Source organism: Trichoplusia ni, chromosome 1 (genome assembly GCF_003590095.1).
Source record: "Trichoplusia ni isolate ovarian cell line Hi5 chromosome 1, tn1, whole genome shotgun sequence".
In the NCBI taxonomy this organism is placed as follows: Eukaryota; Metazoa; Arthropoda; class Insecta; order Lepidoptera; family Noctuidae; genus Trichoplusia; species Trichoplusia ni.
The window spans coordinates 8,169,224-8,175,500 of NC_039478.1; positions in this window are offsets into that span (position 1 = coordinate 8,169,224).

The following is a 6,277-nucleotide window of genomic DNA, read 5'->3' on the forward strand; positions in this document are numbered from 1 at the left end:
TCGGTACATATCTAACGCATGGAAAAGATTACCACCGCGGCTTAAAGTAGTCCTATTTATATACCGTTGTAACGTCTATTCAAATAATAAGTGAACTAATTAAATTGAAGCGATTGATTTTTTTAAAAATTGGATCTTTATAGGTATTTTTTAGGATGCTCCAAAGTACATTACATTAAGTTAATTAGAAATGTGGCTTTACCATTCAACTGTCAATGGATTATACTCACTTACTTTCGTACGTATAATTTTAGTCGATTTATTAGTTCTGGCGCGAAAATGCGCGATACATTTTCCGTCCAGTATGAACCGAACCTAAAGCGGTATTTATGAGGAATAACTGATGACACAGTTAATGACGGCAACATGCCTTTCGGGTAGTTCGGTATGCTCTGCGATGGGAATTATGAGACGTAGTAATTAGTAGGAAAAATGTTGGCGTGACGTCATTGGTCATGTCATGTCAGTTCCTATTAGTATATTCTATCAAATACTAGCTGGCTCGGTGAGCTCACCGCGTAACAGTCAATGATTACAATTAGTTAATGAAAACAGACAAAAATACAAATATAAGTAAAAGAGTTCTTGTCTTTCAAGCTGGGTTAAACTTCACATGGTGGGTAAATTTGATTGAAATCGGGAAAGAGTTCACCGCGGGCAAATCATCGGTAAATATAATCTTCCCTATCTCTTTTTACTGTAATTGTACTGCACTGTAACAAAACTTTAACAGCTACATTTCAAATAAATCAAGAAAAAAAAGAAAAGCATCAATGAACAAAGTAACATCCAATAGCAGAACTATAAAGACCTATCCTAGTAGACGCGTACAACGTTGCACAAGAGTGAAAAGTCTGTCGTTCTTCGTCTCACCTTGCTCCGAATAACTCAAATAATTTGGCGACCTCGACCGGACAAAGCAACTCTTTTAATTATTATTATAAAGGATCGGTTGACATCTGTGCGTCAATCTAGTGCCGAGGTCACCCCTTATCGTGCAATCTTTCGAAGCTCTTTGATAGATCGATTAACTAAGTAATCAATTACTGTTCCTTATCTAATGTTGGGTAAAGTAATGAAGCGTGTAATTACTAGGTTTGAGTATGAGAAATTTAAATAAGAGTTTTTGTTGGAGTCGTGAGAAAAGATAGAGACAAACTAAGAGATCGTACGTACGCATTATCTGGACTCTTGGTTTTACTTTTGAAAAACGTAACCATACAAAATAAGCTCATTTATGATTAATACACACATATCACAAAGTGTTTTTACATTGATTTACTGACTAAATCGACTTATTCTTTCTTCACTTTCGTTTTATTCACATACTAACATCCCAAATAATAGTGAAAGATTTTACGTATTTATAGGTATTGTACTAATGACTGCGTAGATACCTGCGTGGTCGAGGTTCATCCTCGCGCCAGATAAGCATGTTTCATTCACAAATATTTGTCGTGAGGAAGAAATAAAAATTCTTTTTTTTTCTGCAGTATGTTAGCTCCTCGCACCATAAGAATAAGTTGTTAGTAGATAGATACGCCTACTCATCAATGATTCACAAAACAGGCATTACTCATTGGGAAAAATGTGAAAGCCCTTGCAGTTAAAGTTACTTTTACGTAACTTTAAATTTCGACCTGAACAAAGAAGACAAAGAAAATTCAATGTAAAAAGTTAAGCGTAAAACCCATATTGCACTTGCGAATATACATGTACTTTGGAAATTTTAAGACCAATACAAATGGAATTTACCACTTCATCGGGTTTTACCTCGAGAGGATGTATGCAAGAACTAAAAAAAAATATATTTTAAAAACGAAAGTATAAAGCAAGTACTTAAATGCTACAAATAATTACTGTCGACGTGTCTGGAGCAAGGTCACAAGGTGACATTTCGGATTTTTTTGACAGTTTTCACTTGTTCCAGTTTTAATGGGCGATTATCAAAATGATTTTAGAGATCGCTGGTCCTATATAGAATCCTTAAGTTTTTGGAATTTAATTCGTAATTTTTGAAAAGTTTTAATAAAATAAAGCAAGAGATTTTTGGTGAAAAGAATATCCTGCAAATATAGTGCCATGAGTATCTAGCTGTATATTTTATTTGTTATGATATTGAATTCCGGCTTGTCGCTTTCATTTTTGCACTGTACACATAATAACTTATTTACAACAGAAACTTTAACAACATTATAATCTTTAAGCACACAATTACTGTTTACCTATTCAGATTTTTATCGCCGCGAAATAACAGACTTATATTATTTAAAACAAAACCAATTACTATACGGATCCTTCGCCAAGTGGAATGATTAAATCCGGTTTTTTATATTAATAAAGTAGTCGCTACTTAATGGGAGCCGATCGAATGGACATTAAACTGAAGAAATTGTAATTTATTGACCAATGAACTATAAATCTTTTCAATATTAAAAAATCGTTAAATCGATTCTTGTAACTAGTTTTGTTTTAATAATCGACTGTTGTTACGATCGCGATTTTGTTATAGAGTGTACCTATCGCAAATGGGTTTTTTTATTCAAGAAGACTATGATATAATTATATTCGAAGTTGACTCAAACTAGAGTTTGTCTTGGTTACATCTATAAAATTTGTCAATACGTCAATGAAAAACACTGTTGAAGTTTTAAAATATTTTTTTCTGGTTTGATTACGAGTATTTCAGTTGGCTTGATTTGTCTAAAAAGACTGAAGAGTTTCTGTAGCGTATTTATTTATCAAATGAGGTTTAGGTACTTAAAATTATAGTAATTTATTTAAAATACAAACGTTTTTGTCCTGTTTATTTAAACTGAACTTTTTCAGTATAGGTCATGATTCCCACTCGCTAATTTACACTTTATTTCTGATATACTTCCTAAAGTTTTCCTGAACCAAACGAGGTCATTTTTTTTACATTTTCCTCGCACACTCTAAATTCCGCGAAAACGATCACACGCCAATTATATCAACCACTAAACTATTTCAAGCGATGCAAAAAGTATTGAATTGCAAATCAGGACTTACTCATGCGGTTTCAATGAAGCGTATTTTTACCGTCAAGATTCAATACCTAGATTTCAAAGTAAAGTGGGTATTTTTTTTGATTCCCTAGAATTTTGCTATATGTCCTTGCATGCTCAAATATTTTTTCCCGTTCGATTTGAAGCTAAGTTTGACATGAGGAATGTAGCGTTAGGGCGCCGGTCGTGGCCGGTCGCGACACAAGCGTGACTCGAGCCAACCTACCGACCAGTCTAACATGACCTCTTGATAAATATAACACTTCCCCTTTCTTAGAGCTATTTGGGTTTGTAAGGGAGGGTGTGGAGACCGTTCTAATGTGGTTATAACATAATCCTATCCGTTGTCATCTCAATGCCGTCTCAAACACGAGCATCCGAATTTTTTTCTTCTTTGTTAATGATAATTAATTGTTCGTAGTTAATATGTGGATTGTCAATCGTATCGTATTAATGTCAGTTTGTTTGTGTTATTAGGTCAGTATATATCACTGTTAAGACATTTGTTCTGTCTCGTGGCAATTTGTTTCATTATACGGACGTCCTGTAGTTTACCGTACTTTTTGTACGGTTTTTTATGCTGTAATTAACTGTAAGTTTGACAAAAGTAATTAACCTTTATTATGTCCTTTATTGTTATTTTTTATTTGAGGACAATATCAATGACACGTAACAATTGTTTTGAAAGTATTATCATTATTATCGCCTTTTTATATAGCCTCTAACGTTATTGTAATAATAATAATGTTTAAAGTCATAACATCGTATATCTATAAACTTTGAAGTAGTAAATCTTTTTAATGATGTCTGCAATATTAAACTGATTTTTACTAGTGAGTTAATCCATTGTCAAACGCAGTTTAATCGGCGCCATTGAAATAATTTAGTAATAAAAAAGCAATTAATATCAAAACACGTCTATAAATTGAATGAACATTATATTATTAAATAATGGTGTCCAGATGTAACCAAGGTACCAAGATATACATACTAGATAATAGTTATTGTCCAAACGATGATTTATAAAATTTATTAAACTTCTGTCGACGTTAATGGCCAATATTTTGTTTCGATTATATCGCTCGGTATGCATAGATAACAGGCGACCAGTTTAAGAAGACCTATGAAATACGTAGACCACTAGATGTGGTTGATTGTGGGGTTCGTGGACTTTCTACCTTCTGGCAATGAATTGAATACTTAGGAATACTTAATTATTCTGTTTGCTGCTTTATCAAAAAAAAATAATGGAATCGCCTTGAAAATCAATAAGGGCTAGAAAATTTCACATTACGAATGTCAGACGAAACACTGAATCTATAAAATAACTCCTTTTAGACACATAAAGATTGGAAATTTTGAAATATTTTCAATAATGAAGAGTATTTAACAATACAACAAGGTTTACTGAATATTAAATAGTAATGATTAGTCTACTTTAACACAGCTAGCGCGTCTATTCCGCGTCCAATACAAAGTAAGGGTGGAGAGCTCTACTTAATTTGGTCGTCTGCTTAGTTTCGAATCGTGACTAACAGTATGTATGCAAATAATTATGATTGATGTGTATCTTTTGCCGAAATGTTAAGTCTCGTGGGCGCGTCCTTGTTTCGTTATAAAAAGACCCGAAGCCATGTTTCTGATTTCTAACAATGAAAAGAAGTGCTAATTTAATGCTCGCGTGCTTGAAACAGAAGTTGTTATAATTTATAATGATGTATGGTGCACCTTGAATAATAAGTACCTAGTAATTATAATATAAAAATTGAATGTAAACAATGTGACGGGTATATGTGTGGAGGGACGTGTTGTAATAGGCATTCATCACTTTTGTAGGCTGGTCACACATTTGGATTTCGATATTGCAAATTGAGTTTTAAAATTATTGCTACATGCCCGTAAAATTGTGCGTTCTATAATGCAAACTATGCCATACTTTGTTGGCTTTTTTTAAACCGCGAAAAAAATCCGTAAAAGTATTTTCATTTCAATGTCTAACATTCGCGTAAACCTAAAAAGTGGTTTCTTAGGTTTACGCGAATGTTAGACATTATATTATGAGTTATATTGATATTATGAGTTAACGTTTCGCACCGTATAGTCTTTCAATAATAAATGATATAATATCTTCAGTCACGGATAAAAAACTTAATAATCCTACTACTATTATAAAGGCGAAAGTTTGTAAGTATGGATGTATGGATGTTTGTTAGTCTTTCACGTAAAAAATACTGAATGGATTTGAATGAAACTTTACCACAATATAGCTTATACATCAGAATAACACATAGGCTACAATTTTTGAGGTTTCTAAGGAGAGGTCGTAAAAAAACACATTTTTTGCGCTTAAATTGCAAACGCTGACTGAATCCTACAAGATAGATAGAAGGCAGATAGATAGATAGAAGGCAGGTATAAATTATAATTTATATCTTCTAACCACGCGGACGAAGTCTCGGGCAACAGCTAGTAGCAACCGGATAAAGGCTCTTAGTTTGAAAAGCAACCTTTTTAAAACAGTTTGATTTAAGTTACCCGGCTTATCAGACAATAATATTAAAAGAGATCCGGAAAAGCATTAAAAAAAAAAACAATCAGTGATAGGTTTCTTTTATTCTTGTCATATAAATACACGAAACAGGACACGTTTTTATTAAATTTTATTATAGTATGCACTTAATTGTTTCGCCCTTGCTAGTAGGAAGAAAACCGCGCCTTACTTAAAACCGTTTAAAAAACTTTACAGCGCTAATTACTTGATTGCATTAAGGATGCTCAACCGGATTTGTTTTATGACATCTTTCTTGGAAACTGTTGAGACGAATGATGTTATAATTCTAGGTTTTATGATTGCAATGTTCAAGCGAATAGAGAAAATTAAACTTGACTTGTGTGGTCTATATGGGCGTCAGTGATTGCGGAATATATTTATGTTTAGGAGTAGTGAACTTGTGGAGATTCTTTAAGGTTCTTCTCTATATAAATGACATTTTACTACCGTGCACCTAAAGTCGAGAGAATTCTGTACATTTTTAAAAGTGCCTGGAAAAGGTCCTACTTGAAATAAAACTCTTGATTTTGATTCAAATTAAAATTGTATCTTTTTGTATATAAATCCTGAGTCATGTTATGATCTATGAGAATTAAAATCAGACTGTAAAAAGCACTTTTGATAATTATCTTATAAAATAAACACTAGCATAAAGTTTATGTTGTCATAGCAACAAGAAACAAAAGGACTTAAGTTTTCG